Consider the following 14505-nt stretch of genomic DNA (forward strand, 5'->3'; position numbering starts at 1 on the left):
CGAGTGTTTTTGTTCCCACGACCTTAATTTGTAAACAAATAATTAGTGTGACCCTTTGCGGTACTTTTGAACGATGCGGTTGCGGTTGTTTACGATGCAAGTCGTAAACAAATTACGTTAATTAGTGCGAAGTGATCAGTGACCGCGTACGGTACACAATTGTGGCCAATTTCGTGCACTTGTCAGGAATTCAGTGTCGGGGTTACCGCCCGGGAATTTTTTTTGAATATTTGGAAAAAGTCGAAAAAAAGTGTTGTCGTCTTAAAAAAAATTTTACGGTTGCGGTGTCGAAAAATTTGATTTTTAATTTTTTCCGTTAATATTATTGTGCCGGAGTTTCTCAACTAGTTTTCGATACTTTAGACTATGCCGCCACGCAGGAAAAAGTGTGAAGTCCGTCCCACGGATACGGGAACGTCATCGGAAGCGGAGCGGGCTCATAAGCCGTAAGGTAAGTGTGTAGATAGTAGTTCGAAGGAGGAGCAACAACCAGTAAAGTATATATCCCTGTGAACTTTGAGTCGAACGGATGTGCTAAACGGACTTTTTGTCGAGATTACTCTGCAATTTCCTTTTACCTTATTCTCTGAGCCTTTCCCTGAGAAATCTGGTGCGGCTCAAAGACTTAAAATTTTGTTCCGAAAACAATATTTTGCATCAAATTTTGAAATTACTGTTTCCCGGTCAATTACTTTTTGTTTCAAGTGTAGTGATTTGCAAATAACTTCGACTTTTTTGCATATCATTAGGCGATCTTCGTTACTAATTCCTGTTTCTCTGTTGTCGAGGATACAGCAAATGTTACGTGGTTGCCAAATGCTTGGGTATTCCCTTTGCGTTTTCCCCTAACGTGCAGCCAACAAAACTGGCGCCGTACCTAAGTCGCCTCGGTCGACTAATTCTAATTCTCTGCCTCTATCTGCCTCGCTCTATTCCAGGGTGTCCATAAAAGATGGTGGACGTCCGCTAGCCTACTGAAAAATCCTCCATCCCAGGGACAAGTTCCCTACGCAACATCGGATGCGCTACGAAGTCCTGGCGTTTATCCTAGAGTCGCTACATTAGCACCACCGCACGCTTCCTCCTGTGTATCATCGACGCCTGCCACCGCTGAACCGCAGGCCTTTCCGACCTCATGTCGTCCGAGCCACCGAAACAGCTGTTCGTGTCAAGGCTAGCGTACTCCACTACACCCGACGAAATTCTGGCCTATATCAGAAGCAAAAGCAACTGAACTTTGTCACCTCTTTCCTGTGTGAAGCTGACGAAGGATGGCTCTCCTGATCGAGTGATAGCTTCCTTCAAAGTGATATATCCCTTCGATGCTATCGTCCAATCCTCCTTTTGGCCACAGGGGGTCTTCGTTAAGCCTTATCAGAGGTCTAAGATTCGTGAAAATTTCCGACCCGCCCGCCTGAATGATTCCAATAACTATACACTATTTTATCAAAATGTAAGGGGTCTAAGGACCAAGCTATCGGATTTCAAACTGTCTGCCTTAGCATTCCAACATCATGTCATCTGCATTTCTGAAACCTGGCTGGATGACAGGATTTTAGATTCTGAGCTCCTCGAAGATTACTCTGTCTTTCGTTGTGACAGAGACTGCGTTGCGCTTGGCAAGACAAATGGCGGAGGTGCCCTAATAGCTGTTAAGTCCCCCTCCGTGCCGAAATCATCTTTTGCTCCTCCTCCTCTTCCTACGATTCTGTTATCATACGTGTCTTTCCGCCAAACGTATGTCCCTTTATCATATCGTGTGTATATTTTCCCTGCCTAAGCCCGCCTTCTCTGTACGAGGATTTCTTCGACAGATTATCAGAGGCCCTAACCGTTTTGTTTTCCTCACTTCCTTTCATCCTCTGTGGCGACTTTAATCTTCCTATGCTCTCCTGGCCCGTTACTCCTGGCCTTCCCTCCGTCCCTAATAACTCGACCCACCTTTCCCTTCCTCTATCCACCTTCATGTACATGTGGAGATACTCTGGGGACATGGTGATGATGTTATGGGATGATACGAATGTTGTTTTGATGATGCAGAATTCAGTATCTATGCGCAGATACTGTGGGAACATTATGCTGATTTTGTAGCTATGTCCTGAGAAACTATGAACATTATATTGTGTTCTGAGAACCTGTTGGTTGGCCCTGTGAACGTAACTCGGGCTTCTGGGCCGAATGGCCGTTAGGGTGCCCTCTGAAAAAGAGCGGAAAAAGGTGGTGGAGAACCCCAAGTTCTCAGAGCACGGCCTGGATGTGGTTGTGACCCAGAAACTTGGGCCTAGGGTCATAGTGTATGACGTCCACTTCTGTATCATTGCCGATGAGCTGATGCAGCAGATAGATGAGAACCTGATAATCTTGTTCTCGACGCGAGGGGACGAAGTCCAAAGGTGATTGTTGGTGATTTCAATGCTTGGGCCCTAGAGTGGGGTAGCAGAGAATCAAATGCTAGGGGGCGCAGTTTATTAGAAGCTTTTGCGCAGATGGACATAGTTTTGGCTAACGAAGGTGCTGAAAACACCTTTCAGAAAGGAGGGTCCGCCTGGGTTGTAGACCTGACCTTTGTCAGCCCTGCGCTGACGCGAGGTATGTCCTGGTGTATCAGTGAACGCTACACGCACAGCGATCATCAGGCAATCTTCTTTGAGACATGTGTTGAGCCACAGGGCAAAGAGCTATCATCCCCGAAACCGAAAAAGATTTCAGGCTAGTCTGCAAAATCTTTGGATGAACAGACCTTCATAGAGGTGTGGTTAGATCAATCTGATAAAGCAGGCGCCTCCACGGAAAGAGCTGTCCATCTGGTGCAATGCATCGCCAAAGCATGTGACGCGTCCATGCCTAGGAGGTGCTCATTTGCCCGTAGAAGACTAAACTACTGGTGGAATGATGAACTGACCGGCCTTCGATCAGCCTGCCACCGAGCCAGAAGAGCGGCTCAGAGGGCGCTAGGTAAAGTTGATCAGGGGCAAAAAGAGTGCGCCTATAAGGCAGCTCGGAAGAACCTCAAGCTCGCCATCCAGCGAAGCAAAAGGGAATGCTTTAAGGAGCTCTGCTCAGAAGTGGATATAAACCCAGGGGGGGTGTGTCTACAGAATCGCGATGGGACAATTCAGAGGACGTTCACTTCCGCAGATCACATGTCTCACCCTCTTGCTAAAAATCATCCAGGGGTTATTCCCCCAGCAAGACGAGAGCGCCGACACATTCCAACCACCTTTGAATGTGATAGCAATTCCTCCAGTCACTAGAGATGAGCTGTTGGATATCTACGGTAGAATAGGAGATAATAAAGCGCCGGGACTGGACGGAGTACCGAATAAGGCCCTTAAGCTTGCCGTGAAATCCAGACCGGATATGTTCGCTGAGTTGTTCGAAGCGTGCATGTCCGAGGGGATATTTCCAGCGGCATGGAAGCGACAGAAGTTGGTACTTCTGTCCAAGCCAGGTAAACCTTCAGGTAAACCATCGTCATACCGACCCATATGTCTTCTGGACACGGTGAGGAAAATGTTAGAGCAGGGAATCTATAATAGATTACTCCCGGTTGTTGAGAGCCAAGGCGACCTTTCAGATCGGCAGTATGGGTTCCGTAAAGTCAAATTAACCATTGATGCCATCAAATTTGTTAGCGCTGGTTATTGTCGCAAAGCATCTGGAAGATGCTGAGTTATTCTCAAGTGAGGCAATCAGTGCTGTCAAATGCTGGTTGGAGAGCTCTGGTCTGACGCTTGCGGAGGAAAAAAGAGAAGCGGTACTCATCACGAAGCGCCGGAAGAGAAATTACGCCTGTGTTAGAATTGGGAATCATATCATCACTTCCAAGCCGACCATCAAATACTTGGGGGCGGTGATAGACAGGAAGCTCAGCTATAAGCAACACGGACAGTATGTTTGTGATAAATCATCCATTTCTAGTATGGCCCTGGCGAGGATGATGCCGAACGTGGGAGGGCCACGGCATACCTTTAGGTTGCTTATAGCCAGGGTGGTAACCTCAATTATGCTCTATGCGACCCCAGTTTGGAGGGAGGCGTTGCGCATGTCAGTTAACACTAGCAAACTGAATGCAGTCTACAGGAGGACAGCCCTGAGGGTATGCTCTGCCTTCAGGACTATTTCAGATGATGCAGCATTCGTCATCTCTGGAATGATGTCGATTGAGATCTTGGCAGATGAGATGGCGAATATATACTATGCGAAGCCAATCTCTCCCTTATTGCAGACGAAGAACGCTGAGGGGGAGAGATTCATAAATAGATGGCAAGAGCGTTGGGAACGCTCGGGAAAGGGTCGGTGGACTAACAGGATTCCTGACATCAAGGAGTGGTCGGAGAGACGACACGGCGAGATTAATTATAATCTCACCCAGTTTCTCACGGGACATGGAGGATATCGCCAATACCTGCACAGGTTTAAATTGGAGACCTCACCCGAATGTTCTAATTGCGATGGCGTCCCAGAGGACCCAGAGCATATATTCTTCCACTGTCCGAGATTTGTGGAAGAAAGGAGGAATCTAGAGGAGACTCTAGGAGAGGTGGTGGTACCAGAAAATCTGGTGCCGAAAATGCTAGCACATCAAGAGAATTGGGATGCGGTCAACTGAAGGAAGGACCGAGCCGACATCTGAACACCGATAGACTTAAGCAGTTTAAGGAGATACTAGAGTTATCGGAGAATCTTAATCAGGAAGAGAGGGATAGCATTACTCAGTTGTGCCTGGAGTATGGAGATATATTTCTACTCCCTGGGGACAAGTTGCCGTACACGGAAGTAAAGACTTTTTCGGTACCCCTGTTGCCGGGCGCGGTGCTTGCAAATAAGCCACAGTATCGGATACCGCAGGCTCATCGGGATGAATGTAATCGGCAGATAAATAAACTTTTGGAGGACGATATAATTGAGCCAAGTGATAGTCCATACAACTCCCCATTCATTCTGGTACCGAAGAAGCAGCTAAAGGACGGGGAAAAAACTTTTCCCCTATGTTTAGATTTCCGTGACCTTAACACTAAAGTGGTACCTATGCCATATCCATTGCCACGGATTGAGGATATCTTGGATGAACTTGGGAACTCAAGATACTTCTCTACACTCGATTTGGCGCAAGGGTACCACCAAGTGCTTATCGATGAGGAGGATAGATGTAAAACTGCATTCAGTTTCTTGTACCAGCACCTGCAGTTTAAGAGGGTACCTTTTGGTATTAAAACTGCTCCCGCATTTTTCCAGTCTTTGCTGAACTAGGTCTTGTCAGGCTTACAGGGTATAAAATGCTTTGTATATCTGGATGATGTAGTCGTGTTTGCCAAAAACCTGAACGAGCACAACCGAAAATTGAGAGAGATATTCCCACGATTCCGTGAAGCCAGGCTGAGGCTTCAGCCAGCGAAGTGTCAGTTCCTGCGAAAGGAGATAACTTACTTGGGGCACGTTTGCTCAGAAGATGGAATTAGACTCGATCCCAAATTAACAGAGAAAGTCAGGGATTTCCCACGGCCAAAAACCCCCAAGCAGATAAAATCCTTCCTTCCTTCCTTTCTTTGAATGGGATGAAGGGTGCGACAAGGCTTTTGAGAGATTGAAGAAAGAACTAGTCTCGCCGCCCGTCTTGGCGTATCCGCAATTCGATAAGGAATTTACATTGGTGACAGATGCTAGTGGAGAAGCTCTGGGTACGGTACTGGACCAGGAGGGACGGCCAGTGGGGTATGCGAGTCGTATGCTGAACCCAGCGGAGAGGAATTACTCAACTTCTGAGCGAGAAATTTTGGCACTGACATGAGCGACAAAAAATTACCGTTGTTACCTCCTGGGGAGGCCATTTAAATTGTTCACGGATCACAAGTCGTTGAAGGGAATGCTAAAGGCTAGAGACACCACTAGCCGGATGCTTCGGCTTCAACAGAAGTTGTCTGAGTATGATTACGAATTGCTATATAAGCCGGGCCGTAATATGGGGAATGCAGATGCTTTGAGTAGGGTGGTACAGCGAGAAGCCTCAGCAGAGCCGGGGTCTGCTTGCTTAGTGCTAACGCGATCAAGAGGACAGGTGCAAGTAGAAGATGAAAAGCGCACTGGTAAGGAGGAGTTAGGGCAGCCTAAGGTCCGAGAGAGGCAAGACGTGCAAGAAATAAGGAGTCCAGAGGAAATACGGCTAGTCCTTAGAGACTATCATGACTCACGGTTCGGAGGCCACTTTGGGGCCAGTAAAACTTTCGCTAGAGTCAGAAGGTTTTTCAGGTGGAAGGGGATGAAAAAAGACGTCCAGCGACATGTGGCCAAGTGTCTCAAATGCCAGAAGAACAAGAATCATCGTCAAACGAGGATGCCGTTGGCGGTTACTTCGGTATCGGATAGGCCATTCGATAAGATATATATCGATTTGGTGGGACCGTTGCCTGAGACCCCGAGGGGTCACTAGTACATTCTGTCGATGGTGGACGACTTGACAAGGTTTGTGGATTTCGCTGCACTGCCTGACCAGGAAGCTAATACAGTGGCTAAAGTGTTATTTAATGAAATAATTAGTCGCTATTCTTCACCACGGTCCATTGTGACGGATCAAGGGGCAAATTTCACAGGTGAGGTTTTCAAGTCTGTATCTAAACTTTTGAATGTGAAGAAGTTGCAAACGACGGCATATCATCCGCTGTCTAATGCTGTAGAAAGGCAGCATTCGACCTTGGGGAACTATTTGAGATGTTTCGTGGATGATGCACCTGGAGATTGGGACGAATACCTCAGGACGGCGGCTCTTGCCTACAATAACACGCCCCACTCTGGAACGCGGCTGTGTCCGATGGAAACTCTTTTCGGGTTTGTGTCAGATATACCGAGTAGTCTAAAGAGAACCCCTGAGCCGGTTTACAATGACCAACCGTACCATAAGCAGCTGCGTAGGAAACTGCAAGTTGCTTTCAAGCATGCGAAAGAAAATTTGATGAACGCTAAGGGGGTATCTAAGAGCGGGTACGACAGGAAGATGAATTCTATTCAGGTACACATTGGTGATAGTGTCCTACTGAAAGATACGCGAAGATCTAGTAAACTGGATTCTATCTTCCGAGGCCCGACATGGAAGGCGATCTTTCTTTGATGGTATTGGGAGGCTTAGCAAGACTCTCTTTGGTACTATGGATTCCAAGGATGAGAAGCGAATTAATGATGGGCTGGCGGAGTTGAATGCCAAGGAGAATCGGACTTTCCATTTACTGGAGGAACAAGTGAGCGTGATGAAGTCCAATTACGAATTATACAACGAGACGAGGGGGCAGGAAGCGAAAGAACGAAAGCGAATCGTGTTGCTCTATGGATCTTTAGCAGTAGCTTTGAATTTGACAGCGAGTGCGGTGAACTTCGAGGAGCGACGGAGTGATGTAATCGAGCTCTTTTTATTAACGCAGTTGGAAATTCAGATTTTGCTGGACCGTCAATGAACTCTAAGAGGGATCATTGAGAGCGCGAAATATGGAAGGCTACACCCAGGTCTACTTCATAATCAAGACCTCCTAGCACTCTTGAAACAGCTACCAAATCGGGATCCTCTGAAAGTGGAGGTCACGACAAGGAGAAAAGCGCAGTCACGTACGCCGCGTATAGAAGAAACGGGATTAAGCTAGAATTAGCTCATTGCCCCACTGATACACACGCAAGCCAGCCTTTGGAGCTTATGTAATTCCCTGGCTTGTGTGCTGAGTTGGGTTCTTTCTGCCCAGATTACCGCTCCATAGGTAATCATTGGTCTTACTATTGCAGTATATATCCAAAGTAGTATCTTCGGGCTGCAACCCCATTTTTTTCCTGCTATGAATCTGCAAGTCATCAGAGCCCTCGTGGCTTTTCGACAAGTGTTTCCGACATGTGTCTTCCAGAGTAATTTTTGGTCTAGCGTGATTACCAAATATTTGACCTTTGTTTCTCGTTTCACCTCCATATCATGTAATGTTATGGCTTTCAGGTGATCCAGCTTACGCCTCCTAGTGAATGGTACTATGGTGGTTTTGGTTGGGTTGATCCGCAGTCCCACCTTCCTGCACCAGGCACTAGTAACCCTTAATCCAGTTTGGATTCTATCACATAGGGTGTCTTCATATTTGCCCCTACAGATTAGAACAATGTCGTCCGCGTAGCCCTGGACAAGTCCAGGAGTTCAGCCACTACCATACTCCACATCAGCGGCGATAGTACTCCACCCTGTGGACAGCCTTGAGTGGTGTTCATGATAATAGAATTTGTACCTGTTTGTACCTCTATTTGTCTGCTTTCTAGCATTTTGCCCATCCAGAGTGCCAGGGTGTTTCCCACTCCTTTGCGGCTCAGGGCATCCTGTATCTCTGTGTGCGATGTGTTGTCGAATGCTCCTTCGATATCCAAAAACGCGCGCAGTGCAATTTCTTTTGTTTCTATGGCGTCCCGTAGTACCTCTGTCAGCTGATGCAGAGCAGTTTCAGTTGATCGTCCTGCCCGGTAAGCGTGTGGACAGTGATGTAGGGGATTACGCTTTAGAACGTTAGTTCTAATATAGTTGGCTATGACCTTCTCCATCGTTTTGAGTACGAACGATGTTAGGCAGATTGGTCTGAAAGATTTAGGGTGAAAAGGATCCTTTTTACCCGCTTTCGGAATAAAGCCCACTTTTGCCCGTCTCCATGCCCTTGGTATGTAACCCAGTGCTATGCTCCCCCTTACCACCCTCAGAAGAGACTCTAAGATAATTCCTAGGCCTCTCTGGATTTTCCCAGCACTTGAAAATGCTATCTACTCCGGGAGATTTCATTGGTTGAAAAGTTCCCACTGCCCATCTTAGCCTAGCTTCTGAGCAAACCTCTTTTGCTAGTTTCCAGCTCTCTTTCCTTCCCCTTTTATTCGTTGTTGGGATGTCAGGCAGAATGTTGTCGCCTGACACCGTGAGGTAGGACCCCGGGAAATGAGTTCTGAGAAACAGGTGTACCCTGTCCTCCTCATTCTCGGTGAATGTCCCATCTTCCTTTTTCAAGCAGACAGAGGATATTCCCCTGTCTTTGGTTACAGCCTTGTACAGCCTGGTTGCTTCTGTGATCTGTTCAATCTCTTCACAGAATTCCCTAAAGCTGTTCCGTTTCGCTTCCCTGATCGCGTTGCTATACGCAGTCAGTGCATTTTTATACCTCCGCCAGTCCCCGGTTCGTTTTGCCCGGTTAAAGGGTTTTCGTACCTCCGTTCTCATTCTGGCTAGGTTCTAGTTCCACCATGGTACATCCCTTGATGACTTGACTGTCTTGGCCGAACAGCTGGCCTCATATGCGTCAATGACGATTGTGTTGAGGTCTTCCACCACCGTTTCTAATTCCAATTCGCTTCTGATGTCACCGCCTCCTTGAAGGTGGGTAATGTTGTTGCTCAGGTGCATTGTTTAGGATTCCCAATCCGTTCTCTTGGGATTCCTTATTATTCTTTTTATTTCGGAGTTACCCTCAATGTCGAATCTGATTATCCTGTGATCTGACATTGAGGGTTCATCCGACACCTTCCAATTCCTGACCATCCCGTTCATTAGGGTATTTCCTAGAGTTATATCTAGTACCTCTTGTCTGGTGCTGGTCACAAATGTTGGAGTGTTCCCTACGTTGTATATTTCTAACTTATTACTAAGAATAAATTCGAGAAGGTACTCACCTCTACGATTAGTGTCGCTGCTTCCCTAGACTTCGTGGTGGGCGTTGGCATCGCAGCCGAGAAGAAGTGGTAATGCCCTCTTCCCGCAATACTTCGTTAATTTTGTGACTTGTTCCGGTGGAGCCCGGCTCTCGTCTCCTGGGAAGTATCCCGATGCTACAACTACCTCTCGAGTGCTCCTCCCGGCTTCCAATGAGACTTGGATAGCCACAAGGTCTCCGGTTAAGAACTCTGAAAGACATATGTATTTTAAATTACGTTTGAGAATTATGCAAGCTCTTGGTTTTTCACAAGAGGAGTCCCAAATTACCTGCATGTCTCCTCCTTGCAGACCGCGAATCCGCCCCCGGTACACCCAGGGCTCCTGAGCCAGTACTATTCGAATGTTCTCCTTGGAATTTGCCCTTGCAATCACTGCAGATGCAGCTCTCGCATGATGGAGGTTTATCTGCGCTATCCTAGTGCTGGCCATTGGCTCCGTTATTGTTTGGAGCTCTTCGCCACTGTCGGAGTGTCATCCTCCTCCTCCGACATGGCGCTTTCATGCACGTCGCTGTCCACCCCGAGCCCTAGAAGTCCTAGGTCTAGGTCGTCCAGCTTCTGCTCTTCACTGGGCAGCAGGTCTATTTCCCTGGTTGATCCAGTTCTTTCCGCCTCTATGGCTTTCGCGACTTCTTCAGGGACCTCGGCAAGTTTTCCACCCGATGCCTCCTCCGAGGTCGCTTTCCTTGGTTTTTCCTTGTGCACATGCACGGGTATGTTGCCAAATCGGTAGTTGGTATGACAACTCCGATGTTTAATTGCCTCTAGGGATCGGTCATCTACCCCGATCGTGAGGAGTTTACCCTTTCCCTCCACCTTGCTTCTGAAGGCTCTCCATAGTCGAGTATGGAGAACTTCGTTCTGAGCAATTAGGAGTGTCATAAGGTCTTCTGTTACTATTGCCGCCGCCTTTGGGAGAAAAACTGTCTCCATGTGAGCTCCTGGTATATCATCTCCAGCACATGTTGACAGTTCCACCCCTTCCCAGCCTGGCAATCTATTCTGGCATTCTGCGGCACCTTCCGTCGCGCAGTCTACCAGTATAAGGCCTGGTCGAAAGCGTATCCCGGTGAACACCAGTTTCGACGCCCAACCCTTGATCATCTGCTTGACGACAAGTTCCTCAATGATTTCCTGTTCCTCCCGAGTGAGTATTTGCTCGGGAAACCTTTTTGGCAGTATGGCCAGTCGAATGCCCTTGACTAGACTAGCATAGCTAATGCCGGGCTTCCTGGGTCCTGCTTTCATTCCTGACTTGCCCGGGTTTTCTCCTACTGTGGGTTCAGGTCTGGGTTTTTTGGGAGCATTCCCTTCATACGGGCTGATCTATGCTGCTCCCCGCTTTCTCGGCTCCGGTAGAGATGGCTTAGATCTGTCCTGAGCCTCTTCTGGTTTCAGGCCTTCCTTCAGATAGCGCAGGTACCATTTAAACCCGGGATGTATGGAAAATTGACCATTTAATCGATTTCTGTGATTATTGCGAATATAATATTTTCCAACCCTGAAGAAAGGATGCCCCCACTCCGGGGGAAGCGAAAATCGGCGCTATATAACTTTTGTTTCTTATACCATTCTCTACCCCCACCCGAAATTCATGTCAATTGGTCTTGACTGAAGGAATTCGGAGGTTGAAAGCTTGGATGACTGGGCTACTGGTAATGGTAGTACCTGGTATCACGAAACTGGTTATGATTAATAGAAGTGGTGACGAGTTTCGTAACGAAAGTCTTGAGATTATCGTGCTTTCCATCACGAGAGGGTTTAACTTTATAGAAAAGGATCCTTTACAAGAAAACCTACAACTGTAATGAGAATACAAATGTTTGATTACAGGAACCACGCACGGCAATGTTCTTGTGGTTGATAAGGAAGGGGTTGCGATTAGATAGTTGCAATGTTAAAAATCTAAATGGAAATGTGCAGTCAATGGATTCCCTGCCGCTAGGGAACCAGTATAAACGTCATTGTCGAAGAATCCTTCGACTCTAAAGCACATTTGGAATATGGTATGGTTTCGCGCCTTGTGTGTAGGCAGCACTCGATAGTTACGCACTGCATACGCAGGCATAATAGTCGAATTAGCCGCAATTTCCAGCCCTTATCTGTAAACCGAAATTCTAGCGCTGATAATAGCAACACGTTAGCATGAAATGAGACTTTCAATTCACTGGTACCGAGTACCAGCGGAACAATATGCAGTAGAAAAAAGGACGGGGGTGGTACATAAACACATACGAAATGACAAGGAAGGGGTGTGGCGTCTGCGCTCTGAACGCAAGCTGAAATTCGCACGGGCTCCCACTACGGTTGCCAGCTGAAAGCAAGGGTAGTTAGCAGAATTGTACTGAATGGTCGGTGGACTTTGGGGCTGTCGAGGGGTTGTGGTTTCGTGCCCATTCACAGGAACCTTGCGTAGAGCGGAGAAATGTTAATTTGCGGAGTTTGCATCGAATGCTCCGAATGGGGGTGCGCGTGAAGGGCAAGTCACATTGTAGCAAGCGGGATGCGCTAGTGTTCCGTGGTGATTTTTATCTGTGTTTTTCGTTTCGTTACTCCTTTTTCGAGGTTCGCAGTAGTTCTGTGCTCCTTCGTTGGTCGTCCGGTCGAATGTTGGGGTGCGAAACATCGGCAGTGTTGTGAAATCAAAATAGAGAAGCATACGAATGTGCCACGGGAGCCGCAACGGAAGGCTCGTAAAAGGATCTTTATACTCGAAAACGTGCTGTAACCTGCAGCAGGACGTGTGCGTATTTTACTGAATTCAATCGTTACTAATTACATTGCGTTCCGGGTCGAAAGTTCCATGCGGTTTAAGTGGATTCGCCAGTGACTAATGGCGAAAAGATAAATCTTAAAAATTGCTAGCCGCAATTCGTGAAAGATACCAAAGTGGGGGGGGGATATGCTAAAAAGTGTTTCGGGTCCTACATATACAAGTGTGTGCAACTCATAAGTGTTTCGTTCTGGAAACGTGGCAACAGTTAATGTATGTGTATGCCAAGTTTATTTGCAAATCTGGAGGGTTTCCACGGATGGTAGCCCGCCACGCCACCGCCTAGTAATATGACTTCCCAACTAAATTGCGCCCCCGACCCTAACCAGAAGTGAATTCAAAACAGCCCCTATTTTTAGGTATTTCTATTGACCTGTCCCTCGACGGTCGCCGCTCATCGTCCTGGTGACCCTGTGATTCTTTTTCGGGCCATATAAATATATCCCGTGAGAAAGTTTCACTGAAAATCAGCCGGGGGTAGCTGGGAACCGAGTGAGAGCAGTTAACAGTGGGCAGCAGTAGCGTATGAGTATTCATCGTGTCCTTGGAAAGGTGAGGGGAGGGTGCGGTTATGGAAGCAGTTTATAACTTTCAGAGTGTACGGTGTCGGCGGTGAATCTTTAATCAGTGTATTATCTGAATTTGAATTGTGAGCTCAACGGGGTATAATATTTTAATTCATTGATATGGTATTATAATTGTGAGCCATGGGCAAGGGGGTGGATGAGTTTGGATTAGGAAGCTGATGGCCGATATATGGAAATTTGCCAAGACCAAGTGAAATTTGTTTATTGGTTTTCTTTCAGTTTGAATCTTAACAATGTGGAGTCTTCCACTGGAATATACGTCCTTGTAAACCTCGGCGAATCCTGCGAGCCTTCGACTGAAAAGGGTAGTTGAACTGTGTCCAGCTTTTTTCTAGACAAAATACCATGCTACGATTGAATTACCCACATTTTGTCATTCTGTTTTAAAATTTAAGGGGGTCATCCCGTGTGAAGGCCCCGTTTTCTTTGAAAAAATATTTTGGAGGACTGGATAAAGATAGAAACATGATTTTTTCACAATATGTTTATTGATGTCTCTAGTATATGTGATAAATTTTTCAGCTTGATATCGTAGCTAGTTTTTGAAATACGTGTCAATTTATGCACCCACCTCCAAAACAAAGGTGTTTTTCTGCTGTCACGCTGGAGGGTGCTGTGTTCATCTGAGGAAAAAAAAACTAAACGTCATTTTAGTGTGGACAATATTCCACGGTCCACAAACTAGGATACTTAGAAAATATTAAAAGGTGAAGGTAAATTTTTGGTGGGTCTTTAAACTTAATTTTTTGGATTTTGGTGTTTTTTCATGGCTTTTTGTTTGTGAATAAAAAAAAAAACGACCGACGCAATTGAAATTATCCTAGTCTGCGGACCGTAGAAATATGTATTAAAGAAGTCATGAAAATTTCAAAGAATTTGGTTGGACAGATTTTGAGCTATGGTGGCAAGTGAAGCCCATAGTGTTTTACGTAGGCACCTGTCGTGAGACTTAATCCTACGGTCCTCTTCAGACACGGATTGATTTTGTGACCACAATCAGAGCCCCGCTGAGACAAGCAACAACGGTACCAGTCTATAACGAGTGCATGGCTTAGCATTCATACTGGTGGATGCAAGAATTACCTAAATCTCTACCGAACTATGGAGTACGGCACCCGTGTTGATACGCAACATCACGTCGAGGCCCGCAGGTCTCTTCTCGCTTGAACACAACCACAACCACCATGAAACTCCCACTAGGAGGGCCAACCGCAAATAACCGAGCTGTCCTCACATACAACAGGAGTTCACCCGAAGTATGTGAGTCCAGGGGCTTTCCCGGTTCCCATGGTACCAGTATACCCCTGGTAAGGTTTCGTGACCAATTTGCCACTTCAGATGAGTCCCCGTGCAGACTCGGGTCTGATCGCCCTAATTAGGTCTTTGGAGCATTCGCCTACTGAATCACGGCCGGCAAACCAAAGTAATTACAGCGTCTCC

At 46.8% G+C, this 14505-nt stretch overlaps 1 protein-coding gene across 13 annotated transcripts in view; it reads left to right on the forward strand.

Moving 5' to 3' along the window:
- The first annotated feature begins 245 nt into the window (after nt 1-245).
- LOC119660950 (protein unc-13 homolog B) overlaps nt 246-14505 on the forward strand; it is a 241664-nt gene continuing 227404 nt past the window's right edge. For 9 of the 13 annotated variants that reach the window (XM_038069973.1, XM_038069969.1, XM_038069978.1 and 6 more), the window contains exon 1: nt 12140-12691. The gene's annotated coding sequence lies outside the window, so the exon portion shown is untranslated. Of the gene's footprint in view, nt 452-12138; nt 12764-12837; nt 13031-14505 lie in introns of those variants that run through there. The other 4 variants (XM_038069981.1, XM_038069982.1, XM_038069979.1 and 1 more) reach the window with 4 other exon arrangements.

This window comes from Hermetia illucens, chromosome 7 (genome assembly GCF_905115235.1).
Source record: "Hermetia illucens chromosome 7, iHerIll2.2.curated.20191125, whole genome shotgun sequence".
Lineage (NCBI taxonomy): Eukaryota > Metazoa > Arthropoda > Insecta > Diptera > Stratiomyidae > Hermetia > Hermetia illucens.